This window comes from Pezoporus flaviventris, unplaced genomic scaffold, assembly GCF_033815535.1.
Source record: "Pezoporus flaviventris isolate CSIRO_AGI_PZ_B2104156 unplaced genomic scaffold, CSIRO_AGI_Pfla_v1 ptg000037l, whole genome shotgun sequence".
NCBI classification, from domain to species: Eukaryota; Metazoa; Chordata; class Aves; order Psittaciformes; family Psittacidae; genus Pezoporus; species Pezoporus flaviventris.
The window spans coordinates 21,176,275-21,197,048 of record NW_026892585.1 but is presented as its reverse complement, the minus strand read 5'-3'; the positions used below and the strand labels follow the sequence as shown (position 1 = coordinate 21,197,048).

Here is a 20,774-nt window from a genome sequence, read left to right as displayed (position 1 = left end):
TTTAGAAGCAGGGAATTCAGGATGTGTACAGGTAATTACTCTCTTGGTCCCTCTCCTAAAACATGAAGGGGAGGCAATGATTTTCTCAGATTTCACTTTGAAATCTGAAGATGACCTGAACTACCACAAAACACATAAAATTCAATTCTTATGTTTTCAAAAACAGTACTAGAAGCTGAAGGGGCTCATTCTGTTGAGTTTGCTTGCTGCTTCCAATCTTAACAGCCTTTCAGTTTCTTGTATTCATCATTATTTCCCAGAGAAAGAGCATTCATATATTTTACACAAAAATCTCAAAGCATTTCAGCATGGCCCAGCCTACAAGATGAATATTATTTCATTAGTTGTGCTACTGCTTATTTCAAAATGCACAAGGTCACTCTGATCATACAAATCATTACAAAAATTCTTCCATTTAGAGAAGCAGAAACCATCTCAGAAAATCTTCAATTTTAACTAAAAAGCTTCTAAAAGTTACAAAAATAAGGTCCATTAAAAGTTATAAAGAAATACTACAAATAACTGTAGTGAAGACAGGCTGGAGTGATATATGCTGGAAAACTACCCGGCTACAGCATCTAAGGCTCAAGTCCATAAAGAACCAGCCCAGCACATCGCTTTTTGCAGTATTTCTGGCCCATCTAATCAAACAGAACTGAATTTCATGAGTCCCACTGAATGCAACAGTACAAAACAATATCCCTTTGTAATACAATGACTGAAGAAGAAAGATTATTTATCATTGTGCTTTGCAGAGGGAACTTCTTTGGAAGCAGCAGGAGGCTTTATATATCAAAAAATCTTCCCTGATTGGCTCTTTGATATTAACAAAAGACTCTATTCTATCCTCAATGTGAGCACATAGTTTCCCTTAAAGCTAAAAGAAGTTACGCATGTACATGGGAGAGTTTTCAGCGTAAGCTCTTCAGATAGCACCCTTCAGTTTCCACAGCTCTTCCTCTATGATCACGTTCTGAAGGGAAAAACACCCAATGTGTTCAAAAGTTAAAGTCAGCCAGTGTATCTAAAGGATGGAATTTCACGAAGCATGCTGCTAAAGCCGATCAGCCCCAGGGTCTGGGTCTAACCAAATCCTCTCTGTAGTAAGTCACATTCCGTATTTATCCATGAACACATGGACAGGAAACAGAAGTTTACAACTGGAGTAAGATTTGGATTTCATATGTGAGTTGAAAATCCAGCCCTTGCACTGAATAAGCCGAAGATTTAGGTGTCAGCTAATTTGTACTTATTTTCAAGATGAAAGTGGTATATGTGTTTAATGGGAGCTGGTGGTGGTACAGCAGTAAGTTTCACCTTGTATAAATATGAGATCCCCCATCACACAGAAAGCGACCACCCCCCTACACTGATGAAAAGCTATAAGAAATATTGGGGAACATTACACTCAGGTAGGACATGCACCTTCACTTCCATCCTGCATAAATTTCCAAATCAGCTTTAGTGCAATCATTTGTGACTCCACTGCTTTTTCCTCATGAAAAAAAAAAAAAAAAAAAATCAAAATCACATTATTCTGTACAAAGGGAGTTGTGGCTGAAATGCTGATTACCCAGAAGAAACCCTAACAAAAGCAAATGTCATAAACTATAACTATATGCTACACAATATATGCAGTTTCACTGCAAATGCAGCCCTGGCCCTGAGAACAGGAATGTCTTTGGAGTCCCATTACATACAGGAAAAATAAGATATTTATGAATGGGCAGTAGCTGCTTGTGCTCATCACCCTGGGAGAAGCATATATATTAATAACAGCTAGTGAACCTGAATAACTTCCAAACATATACTTTGTTTCAGAAGAGCACACAGGCTATACTTCAGTCCAGGATTTAAGGCTCATCCAAACCAGTGTCAGTTTTCATGGGAAGGAAAAAAAAAATCCATAGTCAGCTAATATGTGAACACATTCAAGTACACACTCCATCCTGAGACATACTTTTGACAGCATAGTGAATCTCTGATTGAACATACTATTCAGTATGACTCAAAATCCACTTTTCTTGAGGGTGTTTCCATGAATACATTCTCCATTATATAAGTAACATATCACTAGATAATTATCAGAGATAAATACTCATCTGCAAATAAGCACTCAAAAAAAGAAAATGTATTTTTCTTTTTGGCCTTTTTTTGTAATTACTAGATGCTTGAGACTTCTATAGTCACAGAAGAATTATGCACTTTCTGCTGCACTGGAGATGCATAAATATGTAAGAATTCTGAGAAAACAACAATCAAAATGGTCAGTCAGACTAAGATCTGTGATCGGTCTAATGTTACCTCTGCCCCTAACACTGATTAGTACCACAGAGAAGAAAGGTATACTGTAATGCACAAGTACAGAATAACCTGCCCATAGTAAACTTGGGTTTTTTTCCTGTAACTATGCCTTAAAACATTGGGTTGGGAGTGGGTGTTTATCCTAACTTCTGTTAATGTGTCTGTTTTAATCAGACGTGTAAATGTCAGGGTTTGGACTTCTTTTAATTTATGCATTTAGACTGAGGTATCTGGTTTGCCACAAGATCCTAAAGTTAATTATGTACTGTATAAAAAACCCACACTCAAACTGTTTCAATTGGTTATCTCAATTTATTGCCTTTCAATGTAGTTCTTTGTTCTTGCTGTAAGTTAAAGCACATGATTTATTTATACACGCACCCCCAGAATGCTCATCCTTTAACCTAACTAAGCTGGTTTTATTTCTTTCAGTACCTCATCACAGTGTACTCCTTCCAATGCCACAAATCACTTCTGCCCATACTGCCATCCTTCTCTTTTTTTACTGTATCTTCTTAAGGGTGATGTGGAACAAAATGAAAAATTCCTATTATAAAGCATCATGATGTAAACCAGCAGCAACCAGTAACAAGGGATTACTGATATTACGTTTTATAAAATGATTTTTGTTATTTTTGTCTCTCCTCCCCCCCCCCATTTTTAAGAGCCAATCAAAAGCCTACCTTGCTAGCTTTTTTCCTGTAGCAAATGTAGTTAATTTAATATTCAGCAACATACAATTAGGTCAAATTATGTACTCAGAAGATTTTACTTGGATTTGTCAGCTGCAAAATTTCATCTGCCACAACACTGCCTATTCCCTGAGGTTTACTGGATACATCCTAACGTCCCTTAGCCTTCCTCCAATTCATTTTCTATCAAGCACAAATTCTACCATTGCTTTACTGATTTGGGGGATCTCTATCAACAGTAACATTAATAACACCCTACTACTCATATTCCTACATTTCCCACTAATCTTCTATGATGTTGTCCTGGGTTCAGCAGTAGCAGTCATTTTTCTCCTTCTTAGTAGCTGGTGCAGAGCTGTGGTTTTGACTTTCAGCCTGGGAACAGCACTGATAACACCGATGTTTTTAGTTACTGCTCAGCAATGTTTACTCTGACCAAGGACTTTCTGAGTCTCATGTTCTGCCAGGGAGGAGGGGAAACCGGGAGGAAGCAGAGACAGGACACCTGACCTAAACTAGCCAAAGAGGTATTCCATACCATAGCATGTCATGCCCAGTATATAAACTGGGTGCAGTTACCCGGAAGGGCTAGATCACTGCTCGGGTCGGGCTGGGTATCGGTGGGTGGTGAGCGGTTGTATTCTCTTCCCTTGTTATTTCCTTTATCATTATTATTATTGGTGGTAGCAGCAGTGATTTGTGTTATACCTTAGTTACTGGACTATTCTTATCTCAACCCGTGGGAGTTACATTCTTTTGATTCTCCTCCCTCTCCCTCGGGGGGGGGGGGGGGGGGGGGAAGGAAGCGGGGGGGAGTGAACAAGCGGCTGCATGGCTGAGTTGCCGCCTGGGCTTAAACCATGACAGATGTCCAAGCTGCAAGTATCCAAGTAGCTCCAAGCATGAAACACACATGGAAGACAGAATAACCCTGAGTTACACTATGCTGTAATTCTTGCAGAAGGAATGGTTCCAGTAAGTCTGGCTCATTCTTCCTACTCAATATACTTAAGTGTTTCTTACAGTATAGCAGTTTGAGATGAGAACTTTTTGAAAGTCTAGGAAAAAAAAAATTTACTAATGTCTTCTAACACAAAATAGACTGGTTTAGTTTTAGTTGTACTTGTTCATCATCTTCAGTTGTACCTATACCTTCTTCATCGGACAGAGCTGTAGAACCACTCATAACAAAAGACGATCTATTATAATCTATCATCTTGTGAACCCTTATTTGCCTCTTCTTCCTAGAAAATTCTACCCTGAATGGACAAAAGGGTCACAGACAACCTCTGATCCAACAAACCCTTTCAATAAGAAGCAATATAACCAAGCAAAGGACAGGTTATGCTTTGATGGGAATTATCAAATTCTCACAGCATTCCACTAAACCTGTCTGGCTGCTGCTGTTACCACCATCAACGGACATATTTTCTTTCTTCTCAGTCTTTAGTCGAGCAATCCAAAAGTGGGGCAACAATCCAGCTTGAAATACTACATATTACTGACATTCACTCTTACGGTTGAAAAAGCATTTGTCCCAAATGGCACTCTTCTAATCTCAAAAGCCTCCAAACAGCAATGTTTCTAAAGAGCTAACATGCATCCCACACAAAACCTGTATCCATTTAAATGTCAGCTCACGAATGTACCTCAGATGCATAAAGAAAGCACTTCCATTTCTGGGATTTTAGAAAGTTCTTCCGTACACTAGGTTGCAGTCAGCCTACAGTAAGAAATTGCTCCAGTGGGTCAGACACAATTTTATAGCAGCAAGTGCTACACTTAACTCCATTCTCACTGCTTTTTTGTCTCCTTTGAGGGGGGAATTTCTTCTGTGTTTTTAAAAATAGTTTGTCCTTGTTTTTTCCAACTATTGTGTCTCCATCTAAAATCATTAGAGTCAATTCAGAAATACTCCTATAGAAATCTTTTTTTCTAAAAGCACAATATCAGATAGCAATTTCTGTCTTAAGAAACAGCTTTCTAAAGCAGAAGTAGCATCAATCTCCACAGCTATAAATACAGCATATGAACACATCCAAGGAGGCAATGCATTTCAATTTCCTAGTTCTTACTATCAGCAAAAGCTTTAAAGTATCAGAACAAGAGTAGGTAACAAACCACAGAATTGGGAAGCAAAGCAGTCCAGTAACTGAAGATACAGACCAAGCAATCATAAAATGCTTAAGAGCAGCAATTCAAAATCAAATATTTTAGAAAAAGAATAGTACATTCTTTCTTTTCTACAGTGGAACAATATAGTGTAAATGTTGGGTGTCAAAGTGAGATGGAGCACAGGCTTGTAGCTTTGTTTCTTCACTGGACCTCATAACTGTAGATTGTTCTTTCAGATTTCATTTAATGAATCGCCAACTCTCCGTGAATTTTCAGTCTGCAGTTTTCATTGCACTGCCACAACTTAACCACCACATCCTCCACTTAAAAATTAAGCAAGTTTCACAGCCCCATGACTGCAAAGTAAAAACTTGAAAACATATGATCCTTATGAACTCAAAACATCAGAAAATAAATAATAAAACAAATACAGCCCTTTAATTTCTTTTCAACTCAAAATTTTGAGACCAAAAGAACTGTATTTTCTATTGGCTGAAGAGTAAAAAGATGACTAATAGATAATTGAGAAGAAGAAATTCTTTGTGCATTTGATTCTTGAGCGCAATTGTTAATATTTCTGCAGAGAAATAATGGTTTCTTTTTCTTGCTATCTACTAAATACAAAATGTGAATTATCCAAGCACACGCAAATCTTCTGAAAGATGGACCTTAACCAAAAGTCTCCACAAATCTGCTTACTAACACTAGATAACAAATCACTCACAAGGTTGCTGATCAGGCTTTCCGGTTGCCCTCCCAGCAAGCTGGCCTCTCACAGGCCTGAAGTTGTTCTGAACAGAGGCACTGTCTCTTTACAGATTGTCTTGTGAGGACCTATTGGAATACAGTTCCGATAAGATGGAGATAACCAAAGTTCACTTTTGTTCATCACTAACACAGGTTAAAAAACTATCCTGAAGTCCTCCGAGGAGTGTACAATGTGGTATTGAGTAATGAAGAATGAAATGGTCTGTTCAAAGGCATTTCATCACAAAACCACTCTTATTCATGGAAAGCCTCAACTAAACACACATTCAATCCCACTGACATCAGCTGAGGCTTTGGTCTAATCACCAAGCACACATGCAAGTACCCCTACTGAATACGTGCTTTCTGAATGGGGCTTCAGGCACTTCTTGCATGGGAGATGCAGAGCTCCTGCTGAAAACAGAAGCGTATGTATGCCACACGAATGATGAGATAATGAAGATGATAAAACATTACAGAAATACCCCAAGTAGAGTTCACATCCCAAAACAGGCAATCATCAGTGGATTAGCATGGGTTCTTCTACACTCAGTAGGAGAACTGATTGGGAACAAGTTTCACCAAAAGTGAAAGGTGTGATTTAAAAAGAAGAGTGTGCATTACATTTGCAAAGATGTTTTTTCTCTCAAATCAATTAAAGAAAATCTTTTAATAGGCCTAATGTAATCAAAAACTTGAGGGTTTTTTTCTCTCATGTTTTATAAAATAAGCCTTACTTTTACTTACTTCTTATCTCTGGTCCTGAGCAACAGCCAACAGGACCAGAACAGGTCTGCTGTTCAAAGCAATTTTCACACTTCAGGACACTGACTTTGGCCTAATTGAAAGGAAATCCTGCTTTCTGATATGATGAATTATCTTTTCGACATCACAAACAGGACTGTTGCTTTTCTCCAAGCTCAAGCTTTATTTCATGGTCATTTTTATCAAATCAGTGTTGGTGGTGATGCATCAAATACTTAGAATTTCAATGAAATTGTCATTATGAAGGTTTTAAGACTTCTGCAAATTTTCTGTTTGATTTACTCTGCATGTGGTTTAGTCTTAATGTCTTTCCATAATGTTTTGTCAACTCTCCTGGGTAGTTTGCAGTAAGGCTCAGCCTTCATGGCAGCTCTGCGCCCAAAGTGAGACTGAGGTACAAGATATTCTCTGCTCTCCTGCTTTCCCAGTGGACAACACAGTGAGCTCTATACTTGTAGTTTGATTCTGGGCACCATCCAAGTTGTTTTGTGTTTGTATCACCCAGTGGGTGGTTTTGTATTTTGTAACAAGTTGAAAAGGTGAACAACCAGTTAGCAGCTATGCGTTGATAATATTACGGTTTTAGACAAAATGTATTAGCTTATAGTTACACGAACAATCTATATTTATACTAAAATTCATCAAAAAACACACATAAAGACACACACACATATATATAAAGTATGCAACACAAATAATTAACAGTATTCTCTTATTACAAGAGCCAAAAGCAGCAGTTAGATACAAAAGTCAGACTAGGTATTTGATCTTTTACAAATTTTATCTTCCAAATGATGGTACCTCTAGTAATTCCTTATATAACTTTATACATTTTCTTCTTCTCAAAGAGCCCTTCCTCTCTTCCTTTAACATATTAGTTTACTCCATTTCAATATTCAACAAGAGAACACTGACTGCAAGAGTGCTTTTCTAATAGCTCATCACTTACACATATGTACTGTTCTGCAGAGTTGATGTTGAAGCAGTTTTCTGAAGCTACCACTTTAGAAAAACTGTGAACAACTAAGAAAAATATGGTTGCATAATTTTTAACAAAACAATATGGAACCTGATGCAATGCATTAATGGTCCATAATATTATTGAACAAGACTACAAGGGAGACACTTTACTTGCGCTTGGCTTGTCAGACAATTACTCTCTGGTACTGTAATACTTCATGTGCATACTTCCAAGGAAGACTCATGAACGCACAGGTTCATTAAGGGAATGAGAGAATCGATTGTAAAATGGAAAAGGCCGAGTGAGGTCATATTTCAAAGAGATGAATACGGTACACTCCATTATGTTGTAATCAGCCTCTCTCTTTCATCCAAAGAACTGCAATAGTCTATCTTAATTTAAAAAAATAAAAAACAAAAAAAAACCCAAAAAAAACAACCCAACCTCACTGTCTGCATCGTACCTTCATCCCAAATACAGTGAAGAATTCAAATGTGCTGCAGGCAGTTTCCATTTACCATGGTCTTTGGTGCAGACAGCATTGATGTTGCTGACCATTTTTCTCCTTAATAAGAAAAACATTCAAATGCTACTAATATTGCTGCCTTGGCAAACTACATTTAATAGATGGGATTTGCCCTGTACATGACATATAGAACATCAATCAAGGCTGAATTTTATTTCAATTTATTATGGTTGCTGTCTAAATGAAAAAATGCTTATATCGTTAAAATGTCTTACAATATAAATGTGCAAATGATGTAATCACCCATTTTGTGAGAACATTCTGATTTTGATTAAAAAATCTACAGTTGAACTTCTAAATATTTAATAAATGCAAAAGTAAAACAAAACACAAGCACATTAAGAAATGGCAGTAATTGGTATCTGGTGTAATATCATGCATTTGTGCTTGATAGCTTTTATCTTTAGAATATGAGTTTATAAGGTATTCTTTTAAAACTATAAGAGCTGCATTTTTATTGAAATCATCCAGAATAAATTACTTTAATCTTGACTCCATTCAAGACGCTTACATATGTGGGGTTTTTTTCCAAGTTCTTTGCTTGCTGTTGCCAGCTGTCTCCAGATTCTAAACCTGGTAGTTTACAAAAGCCTCGTTATCTTTCCCAGCTAAGCAGCAATGGACACCACACAATTAGTAAGAGTGACAGAGAGCAGCACCTTGTAAGGAAATAGACAATACTCAATTTTGTAATTTATTAGAGTGCACAAACCTCTCCCAGTTGCAGAGACAGAATTTAATGGTCAGCACAGTCCCGGTGGAAGACGCAACCGACTTCCCCAGGAGCTGGCTACAATGATGGCTCTCCTAGCTGCTGCCTCCAGAACTGCACAAAACAATGCGTGCAAGGGAAAGGCCCCGCTGTGGTAAGCATTGTAGATTGCCAGGTCAACCCAGAGGTACTTAAAGCTCATTAAGATGTCATATACTCTCTATATATTATTAGCATATAACTATTATATCAATACAATACTTTCCCCAACAACAAAACAACAAAGAATTTTCTACCAGAAAATAAGAGTTTAGTATGGATCTGTAGGCAACTTCCTCATGTTTTCCTTACTTGGACAAAAGTACTTCAAACTGAATTTGGATGCAACAAGCAAAAGATTGAACTCAAATCCAGTCTCTCAGCACATACAGGAAACCATGACAAGATGTGATGAACAGGTGGGTTGTATAGTTACACACTGCATCACTTAGTGCAGCAGTTTGTCAGGTAATCACTGCTCCTGCACAAGTCCTAGCACCATTTATGAGAGAAGGTGGCATGCAAGGTTTTGCCTTGCACTACATTTTATCATAGCCAAGAACTAAGGAGCAAAATGGATAAATAACGGAAATTAAAGAAGTGCAGGAAAGCTACATGACAGATAAATGGGATTTTTCTAACATTGCATACAGTAAAGTTTGCCAAAATGTTTTGAAAGAGGAGCCAGTTAAATCACATCCTGCTGCAGCTGTCCAACTTTATAGCTAAAATGTTCATATTAATTCCATTAAACAATTAGAAAAGGAAATCCAAAATATTATTACAAGTATGTTGGCTTAACACTGTAGTTTTTTGCAGATTTAATAACAGATACACTATCCTCAACCTCAAAGGATGATAATTTTTTTTACACATAGTGGGTATTTGCATCCTCAGGGAAACAGAGCAGTTGTCCTATGGAAATCTTAGAAAAATCTAAACTTGACATTTCTGACAGACATTTTAGAAAAGAAAAGAGATACTCTAGTAGTTGTGGAGCTGACCTGTCATTTAGAAGGTCTCAATTTAATTTCCTTGTCTGCCAGACTTCACTTCATAATCCCAGAGAAGTCAAATTATTTTCCTTACCCTAGCTTCTCATCTTCAGAACAGAGATGACCATTTAAGCACCTGAATCAAAAAAGTTTTAAACAAAGGGGGAAAAAATACCCCTTTCTTCTGTATTTTTATTTTTAACTCAAGTAGAAAGTCACTTGAAAGCTCAGTCTTCCAAAAGCTTTGACTGTATGCTGTTGCATATCTTGAAATCAACAAAACACACTATTTATAAGTAACATGCCTTATATATAGCAGGATTTAGTGTCATTGGAGAGCCTCTTATTTCAAAACCACTGCTCTGTGATAAAAAAAGATAGAGAAAAATGAGCACTAGGGAAGTTAATAAACAAAATGCATTCATGGCCCATTACTTCAAATAACTTTACTGTATAAATAGTCCAGTCATAAAATAATGGCCTCAATTAACATTTAATTCTCACACAATGCATTTGTAATATACTGCAGGGATTAGAAGTTCTGCATGAACATCACTATTCTAGAAGTGCCACAACTTACAGGAGAAGCACCGATGTATTTTCCACTTGATTAAAACCAGTTCCTAGTCTTTTCCTGCCCCGCTTCTATACTAGGCTTCCTTGTCCTTGGGAAGCAAGTGATGAGAATTCCCCATGTAAATGCATGCTTCAGTCCTTTTCACAAGGTGGAATGAAGCAAGTTCTGAGACACCCACGTTCCCATCAGCTGAAAAACAAAAATAAAAAAGCTAGCACTGTCACTGCAGGGAACAAACACTTGAGGCCAAGACCAAGATGACAGCGGAAAACTCTTCCTTACGTTACATGGACATTCCGACTGCGGCATGTACTACAGGAGCAGCTGCAATGCCTGGGACTTGATAGATCTAAACGTCATGTGAAAGATCACCCCTCGCTCAGCCACCTTAGTGTTTTCCAAGCTAATGCATTCTCTTTTAGCACAGAAAATGAAGTTAACGGGAAAAGAGAGTATCTTTGTAATAAGTGGTTGCTTTTATCCTGCAGCACAATGACTGAGCATTGATGAGATTATAGTCAATTAATCAAACACCAACAAAACACATTCTTACAATGACTGCCACATTCATGGTGTCATTTTAGGAACTGACTCCAGTACACAAAGATATTTTTTTTGTCCCTTGGGTTTGACTTGAACCCTAATGAAATTAACTGCTGGAGGAAACCAACCCAGTACAAGCAACCAGCTTTCAGGGCATGCTGCAACAGATGCTGAAAAAGCCAGTAAGTGTTCCCCTAGAAACCAGAAAGGAGGAAGGTCAGACAACTACTGGAAATCTAAAATGAACCTCACTGCTTTGATGAAAAAGTGATGGATTAAAAATATATTAAGAGTTAGCATAAGATGGAGATCTAAATATAAAAGCCTGTCAATAACTGTTATCCTCAAAACACATTTAGGGTCACATTAGTACTTCCGCTTGTGGGCTCACCTAAAGCACGAAAAAAACTAAACCAAGGAAAATGAAATATATGAAAAATAAAACTGCTTTTAAGCTATTATTTTCCTCAAAAGTATTCTCTTATTTTAAATTTATTGTTAGTACAGTATGTTAGCAGCTGCCCCTAATAAGCTCTGCATATGTCCAAGAAAACTGCATACACTGACAAAGATGCCTCTAGTTTTGCACAACACATGGCTTTTTTATATGATATGTTCTCTCTTGAAAGCTGCTCCCTCAGAAAATGAAAATTCAGCAGAATCTCTAATAGCTTTCATGTTTCAGTCTAATAGGTAGCGTGGCATTGCACTGCCACCCACCTTCACTACAATATTGCATAGCACATTTAACAGACATTTGCTTCCTTCACACAGTCCTTATGTGCAGCTTCTGCAGGACCTTAGTATTAACATTTAACAGAGTCTATGAGCGTAAAGCACATTTATGAACACCTGCTAGAACATTTTATTTGCCTTAAGAGTTTTATTATAACTGTTCAATTTTCTTGCTATGCTTTATGGGCCAAATCCTGGTCCAGTTTTAGCCTAAACTCCCTTTGACTTCAACAAGAAACAGATTTGATTGTATGTAGGTTTCCATACAGATTCAGTACAGCTTTAAACAAAATGGGATTGCTGGTAAGCATGATACTGGACAAAAAAAGCCAGTGCCTAGAAGAAATAAACAAAAGCACCAAACCCAGCCTTCAAACACAATTAAAAATAACAGCAAAAAACTAAACCCTACACCCACAAGTCTGTAACCTTTGTACTGCATTACAGAAACCTTACGTATTCTGAGGCTGGAAGTAGAAGGAATACAGGCATCCCATCCACTAAAGCCTATGGCCTCTGTGTCTTGGGGGATGTTCTAACAACAACTACTGCCTCTCAGATCACTTGTGGATGCTCCTGTCACCAAAATCTTTGTCCTCTTTATTAAAGCCACCCAAGGCTAGAATCTGGCCATGTGATCATTCATCTCTGCAAACATCCAGATAGCGACAGCTCTCCACAACACAAGACAGCCTGGAAAAAAGCACACAGATCCAGAAGGTGTAGCTGGGAAACAGTCCAAGATGTTGCAGAGGAAGCTACAACAGGAGTATACTCCTCTAAGAAGATTTAACCTCATTTAAAAGTACATAAACATTACTTTGACCATTACTACAGAAAGCCCTACAATTGTAAAACAGACAGCCAGTAAACAGAAAACAATATGGCAATGCCATTTCTGTTTCACACAAGCTTGACAGTAAATGCTTGATTCAATGCATACTATTAAGCCCCCCAAAATCTAAACAATTACAAAAATGAAATTACAGACAAAATGATGAATGGTGACAGATGAAATGTTAACAGATCTAGCACCATACACAAAAATCATTGATTTGCTCTGATTACTACATAGATGATCAGAGTGTATGAGGTCCTAGTTGCCTGCTTGCTCTGGATTTTTATTAATGCTTCAATATCAGACATCCAATTTGGAAATCAATGCTTACTTCATCATTTTTCTCTGAAGGATCCTATTATTCACAATTGATTTAACAGAAATGAAAGGCTTACCATTAACAAGACCCAGCTGCTGACACTTCTTAGATGAATTATTGAACTTCTGAAAGTGAATAACTTAACCATCACCAAGACTTATTGTCTGATGATTCTCTTACCAAAGTCAGTGTACTTAAAGTTACAGAACCAAGCAGTAGAAAGTAGCTTCTTTGCCACCTCCTTAAACACTCATCATAAACACCAACTAAAAATTAAGATTTGCAAAGATACAAACAGGACTTATGGACAAAATCCAGCTAGTAGGAGCTTAGTGTCTAACTGCCTTTTTTATACCCTTAGCCTTCATCTTCTAAAACTCAGAAAGATACTGGTCATTTCAGGCTTCAGAAAAAGGAAATCCAATTTATACCAAGTATGATTACTACAGTTAAAGATCCCTAGAGCTGGCCATGCCCTGCCAAAAAGCCTACATAAGACAATTATTAATTCCCTTTAGGTACAAAATGAAGATCCATCTTATGAACTGAGATAAAAAGTAACAAATATTAGACAATTTCAATTAGAAGTAGTACTACAGATCCACCCCAAAGGCAGTGTAAATGTACAAAACAGGAGGCTAAAGGGCTATCTGCTCAGAACATAAATCCATCATGCCCATTTTCCAGCCTATGAAGAACTATGCATTGCTCAAGGTGAACTGAACTCCTCATATAAGAGCTTTTGCTCTGCAGATTACAACCTGATCAAAAGTTCAGTACCAAGAGAGAACATGCTGGGATGGGCAGTCCATCAGACCAACCTCTGTGTTGTAATCCTACGAATAATCAACTTCAGCCTCAAACACTACACATTCCCTAGCAGCTACACTGTTAATAACATTTTCCATGAATCAGCACTGAGAAGCGGCGATAAAAATATTGAGTGTCAACAATGTAATACCACCCAGTTGCACTGAACTACAAACGCTTTACTGTCAAACACGCAAAGAGGTGGGCTGAGCTGTATGCCATCTTTAAGCCACAGGTTAGCAGGACCACAGCTGTCTAGTGATGTATCAAGAACAACTGTTCAGCTATCAAAACTAGTGAGCATTTCAGGTCTTACTAGACTTCTTGCTAGTCTGCACTACTTGGCTGAATATGCTTTCAAAAATGCTGTAATGGCAGCTGCTGTCTCCTTTAGCATTCACGACACTTGCAGAGCTCCACTTCATTATACTACCTCTGTAACTGCCCTGGAGACTTCTACTCAAGACCATGCTGTCATTTAGCGGTTGACTTGGCAGTCCCAAGGTAACGGTTGGACTTGATGATCTTAAAGGTCTTTTCCAACCTGGTTGATTCTATGATTCTGTAAAGTCTCCTGGATTTGTAACACAGATTTCTGCCTTCCTTTTATGGTAGAATGATGAAATGACATACCTATCATTTTCACACAGGCTCTAATTCCACAACTGCCCAAAATCACTAAAGCTTCTTCTTAAAGCCCTCAATAGAATTGACTGCTTGAACACTGCTGGAGGCAAAACATCTGGGCCTTTTTACTAGGGCTACTGTCTCAGGAAGGCACTCCTAGAGAAAACTAATTTCTACTCAAGTACCATATTTCTCTTTCCCAAATCCCTCCATCTGTTTTAACCCCTATCATTCTGGAACTAGCTCTTTAAAATTCTGCTTACATTGGACAAAAGGTTTAAAATTTAAGGAATATGGGAAAGAATGAGGCTCTAACAAACAGAGCTTCCAAGCTCACAAGTCTTACTGTTTTAGGAAAAGAAGCCAAAATAATGAAATTATGATTAAATTGAAAATTTTTAGGAATGCAAATTTTTCAATCATCTGCCTCTTCCCTATAGAATAACACTTCTGAAATGGAGAATGGCTGGCTGTAACTGAAGTCTGGTTGAATTTGATATCTGCATAAACTAATCTCAGCAAGTAGGTTATAATAACTTTTTTTAAAGAGACATAGATGTTGGCAGACTGCCTGCCTTTCTTGCACTCATTTTTTCCAGTATTTCTCATATTGTGAAATACCTCTTAATGCTATAAACACAGAGCAGATTGCAGAAGTGGTCCTAGTGGTTCCAGTGGGAATAACATGGTCAGAATCTGGCATTCAAAGTTTCCATTTCCACATAGGTTTCATTTATTTTTCAGTTTAAAAATAAGACCATATTTTGGCATGTAACTGGAGCTGCTCCTACAACGCAAAAGAAAAACACTGCTGGCAAGCCTCAAAGTTGTTCCAATACAAAACTGTGTTGGCAGAACTTTTAGAAAACTTTTTGACAAGAGGCAGAATTTAACATCAGCATAAATGGGAGAAACGTCACCGAAATCTATCACATTACACATGCTTACTTATTGCAGGTCAGAACCCACATTAAATTTACATAATGCAAATATAGTTAGCTGACACAGAATTTAAAGGCTGTTGATCAAATTCTGTTTATCTTCTACTTGTATATGTTAGCTTCGAATTCTATGATCATGCTTCTGTGAATGATCTGTTTTTCCTCATACACAAATACTACCATGCCATTTTCCAAATACCATGACCATGTCACACTCCTGTCTTTTAATGTAAGAGTTATTCAATTCAGGTGCCCAATGGTTAAGATACAATGAAATTACAATTACAACTCTATATTCCTGCATCCATTATAGGCACAGAAGAAAATAAATCTGGCATAACATAAATCTGACATTTCACAACTTCTGAGGGTTTGATTTTGCAACCTATTTTCTAAGATACCTTTTTTGCATGTCATATCCAAGGGGTTTTTTTAGAGCATGAATAAGTTAACCAATGTGCAGCAGTGCTCCTTTAACACCAATCACAACAACATTTGATTCTCAACTTCACTATAGAAGAGTCAACCATGAAAGGATTCAGGTACCTGAAAGTAGTTGCCCATATCCTTGGATACCCACAATATAGCTGGATGATGAATGTGACAAAGAACTTACAAGGTAATCTGCACCATTTCAGATCAGCTGTTGAAAGCAACTGAATTGAGTCCTTCTTGCCAGAGAGGAAAAAAGCTATGTGATAGCAGTATCAGGCTGCTGAGGTAAGCTTGAGTTTGAGAAAAGGGTCAAGCACAACCCTCTTTTACCTCCTGACTGGGAAATGCAGATTGTTCTTACTGTGAAAGCACAGTGGGTAACAGGAACATTAAATCAGCTACCACAGGCAGTGTGGAAGCATGATAACAAAAAAACTAGCATTTGCCAATGGGTACTGTTTCTCCCCTTCTTTAGTGGTTGTGTGATCATAGTTTTGGGAAGCTGCATGATTTTGGCAAGATGACAATTTTTGCCTGATGAACACAGGTTAGATAACTCAATTTTTAAACTTCCGTATCTGATGAGATCTCAGTAGAATTTCATTGATTAAGAAAAGAAAGAGGCATTTGAATTATTGAGAATTATCATCTTGCTAAATATCAAGATCTGCTGCAAGCAACCAAGGTGAGAGATCATCTCAAAGAACAAGCAATATGGAGCTTAAATATATAAGCATTTCTAAACCCAAGCTCTAAGCACAAGTTACTTACCCTACAGTTGACTTGACCTTAAATGCAGTCATTCTAGTAGGGAGCTGAAAAGCTTCAATGTTTTGTTTGCTGGGGGTTTTGTTTTTGTTTTTTTTTTTGCTGTTTGTTTGTTTATTTAGATTAAGGTTATTTTTATTTCTTTAACTGTGCTTTTTTTTAACCTGTTACACTGTTACTAGGGATAAAAATGACAATCAAATATAGACTGGATTTATTTACCTTCAGATTCTTACAAACTTGTACCCAATGTACCACAACTCACACGCTGCTTCAAATAATGCAGCTAAGCACATTTGCAACACTTTACTGCAAAAGTCAATATGCCCACACATAAGGTATCTTTTTCAACAAAATATAACATCTATTTTGGATGTTTATTGGCTTAAAACAATTCAGCAAATAGGAAGAAAAATAAGTTGTGATTATTATGTGCAATTAATTTGACCACCAATGAAATTAATACATTGACCAGATAGAGTTAGAGCTTCAAATACTCTTAATATGCAGCCACTTTAGGACTGAAATTCCAAAACAGTGCTCTCACCGAGAATAAATTACACAAAATTATCAGTGTAGTATGCCTAAGAACTGGTGTCTCAAAAATCATCACATCTTCAGGAATTTAAGGCCAATTTGCCACTGAGTATAGCAAGGCGTGATAATCATCTTATTATTTCCACTATGGAAATAATGTACTACATATGTTTCCAAAAGACTGCTTTTTGAAAACAAGCAGTCTCTTTCTTTCCATATATTACCAAGTCTAACAGAGGCACATTTTTATTTAGGCTAAATCATGCCTTGTGGGACATGCTTATGAGGTAGAAAAGAGGACATGCAACTGGCATTTGAGACATATTGCCAGTGCAAAGCTGCCAAAAGCACACAGCAGGGAGCATGTTTTGGCTATCATGAGCAGAATAAGCATGCACTCCTTAACCACTGCCAGCTGGCACTTGTTTCCAAATACAGAACGCTCACTAGGCAGTTTGGAGACTGGACATACTCCCAACTTTAAACTACGCTCCCATAAAAATGTGCTGCTGAGATACCTCATTAACCATGCATGTCTCCTAGCTTACTCCAAATGAGAAAGACTGAATGACACAAAAATCATACACTTCTCCTCATGCACTTTATGTGAAAAAAAGCATTTAAAATATATCTTAACATACTCTAGTGCTTACAGCAAGAGGGTAAGAGTATTGGAAGAAGATTCTGCCAACATCTCACAAAGCAGAAATATTCTCACTACTCCATTATACACAGATAGAAAAAGTGAAATCCAGAGACAGAGAGTACCAAGAAAGCACCGCAATGAACAGCAAGTGTGGCTGGCACTGTGATTATGAACTATACCATTACGTTTAATACAACCTCTAGCAATCCTCACAACAGACGCTCCTTGCTTTATGTGCTGGGGCAGATTTGCGGGTAGAAGATTAATGTCCCCCTCCATCTGCTAATGACTATATAGGTCCCCTGGGCTTTGCACCAAGGGTACTTTGCCCTTAGGATGAAACAAGAAATGCGAATTTGTGTTCATTTCTACATGTGCCTACTATTTCCAGCAACACTCCCAATTGCTAAATGTATATTATTTCAACTTTATCTACCAAAACCATATTTTGCCACGGCAGTTCAGCTGTGATTCCAATTAGATTTTCAAAGACATCAGTTAAAAGGAGAACAAACCAACAGGGGGGCACTTTTCACTTTTAAAGTGCTTACCTGACACAGCCTGCATTGGTATTTTCCCTGTGAGCACCCTATTCATTAACTCTTCACTACATTTTCAAAGTGACTCCACACTTTTGGATTTCCCTTTCTCTACCACTGATAGCCTGCTGCCATGGACCAAGCAACTTTGAAGGAAAAAATGTACCAGAGACTGCCATGCAAAAGAAAGGGCACTAATTAAAACCTTCATTTCCTTCACAGGATTCTGTGAGTGGATTTTAACTTACCCCTGTAACTGTACCTTTCCTCCTGAGAGCTGAAGGCAAATCAGAAGGAGCTTGACACCAGTGTACTCTTTGTGGACCAAAGCCAGTTTGACATCCTGGAAGAATTAGGGAAACAAGCAGTTACGAAGTGAAGAGTGAAGGAATAAGGCAAACATTCTCATCGTCAGAACAATGATAGTCAGGGCAAAAATCAGGGAAGATCTTAATGTTCTCTCCAATATCCGCAAATGAGAAACCAAAACCAGTGTTGCTTCACTGTAAGAGTCTGAATACAGGTATCTCAGATTCATGACATGCTTCCTTTCTTCCTCTTTCCACTGAACACCCCTATCTATTGCAACACTGACCCTCTCCTTAGTTCCAGCTCAAGGAACAAACAAGTAGGTGTCCTTGCGAAAATCACCTGTGAGCACCCATGGGAATTCCACAGCCAGTCAACTGGTTTTGCACTAACACCAAGCATGCACAATTAACTTCCCCAGTTTGCTCAACATAAGTTTGGAAAAAGTTAAAATCTGAAATACCTCTGCAGCAGAACCATCAATACAAGAAAATTCTATCCCCTTTTTAAAAAAAGAGAAATGTGATTTCAGTAAGGTGACTGCTACCAATCCTTTTGATCCAGCTAGACACTTTTTCTGCCAACCCACTCCTGCCCAACAAGAAAAGCAGAACAAAAGAGAAAGCAGTCAGAGAAAAAGCAAGAAAAAAGGAATTGCTCTGTACTGCCCTTTTTCATCTTCAGCAGATAATTGCCTGGTCTCAAATAGACTCTACCAGTGTACAGAAACTGCAGCCACAATAGACAATTTGTTTTTCTCTCTCACATCAGCAGTGCTATGAAACAATGAGTATTGAACTAACAAAGTGCTTTGCCTGTCTGGCCCTTAATACTCATACTACTACTTTGAACACACTTCATTACTGGCTTTCCAAATCAGGCTATACTCTAAATCAAAGATACACATTTAACATTAGTGAAATTAGTTGCAAAACTCAACCAGAAACACAAGCCTGATTATGTGTAAAAGAAGCAGATCTACCAACAAAGCTACTGCTGTATCATAACTTTGTTAGAAGCAGCAGAGCTGCTCCCAGATTTCTGATCAGAATCTAGTGAAACTTGGCCTTTTTCTTACGCTTCCTCAACAACGCACGCATTTCAGCTTTCATTTAAAAATTAAAAAAAAACACCTTTCCCTTTAATGTGCACAATGCTTGAAAACACATCCTGAGTACTATTTAAAAACACGAGCAGCTAAAAGGGATTCAAAATTGCTAATATCCCCCGATTATTAAGTCACTCTCAGGTCCTTCCGGAAGACTTGAAAAGCTTGAATCTCAACACTAAAAAAAAAGAAAAAAAATTAAATATATTAAAAACAAAAGCAGGATTCAAGGAAGGTAAGTGCTACAGCTGCAGTTTCCCTTCCCTGTTGTGAGTATGAGATAGTGTATCTCCTGCCCAATACCCTTTTGAGCAACAAACAGCCTGCTCTCCCTGATGGGCCTCCTCAATTCCCATCCTGTGGCCTGTACAGGTAGTTAGCCTCTGGAGAGAAAAGCCACTGAAGACTACGCATCCTAGAGTGCACCGACAGCAATCATTCAAGCTTTCATACAAGCCCATTGTACTTCGGCACAAAGGGCACACTCAATCTGGTCCACAGCCTAGATTGACAGTATCTATGTACACCACTGATGATTACATATATACATATATATATATATATATGTCTCAAACAGTCTTTCTTGAAAAGCTGAACGAGAGTCTTAAAACTGAATCACAGCTAGCATATTTAACTCAAGTACTGTTAAAAGGCATTTAACATTTTTGGGGGGAGCAGGGAGGTTACTGTGGATACATTTCTCCTTCCTTCTCCCACAAGTAAGCATATCTGCACACTGACATGCTGGATAACAAATAAACTCATTCTTCGCTACTGAATTTTCCAATTTGAACATACAGACATCAATACATAAAGTCCATGTTACTTCAGTGAGATACTGCCTGAATGACTAACGCTGGTGGAATTACAATTCATGTAGCATAGATTATTTGATAATCACCAACTCAAATAAAAACTAAAGTCTCAAGGGGACTTCTGGTGATGTCATTATGACCTCACACAAATGTCAAAGACAAGTAGTACTGATATTTTGCCTGGGCACAAAGTTAGCTCAGGGAAATATGAAACAACTCTGAAAAAAACAGTACATCTTATATTCAAGCTGTATACTACAAAACACACATGCTCAAGCACGATGCCACAACTAACAATGGTGAGTCACTCCATCAACAAAGAGTACTCTTGTCACATCAGGCCCAAAGGACGTCAACAATCAATCTTACAG

At 37.8% G+C, this 20,774-nt stretch overlaps 1 protein-coding gene across 3 annotated transcripts in view; it reads right to left on the bottom strand.

Moving 5' to 3' along the window:
* The window catches only part of RARB (retinoic acid receptor beta), a 325,364-nt gene that overhangs the window by 297,698 nt on the left and 6,892 nt on the right, over nt 1-20,774 (bottom strand). For 2 of the 3 annotated variants that reach the window (XM_061464957.1, XM_061464961.1), the window contains exon 2: nt 18,420-18,514. The gene's annotated coding sequence lies outside the window, so the exon portion shown is untranslated. The remainder of the gene's footprint in view (nt 1-18,419; nt 18,515-20,774) is intronic. The other variant, XM_061464958.1, reaches the window with a different exon arrangement.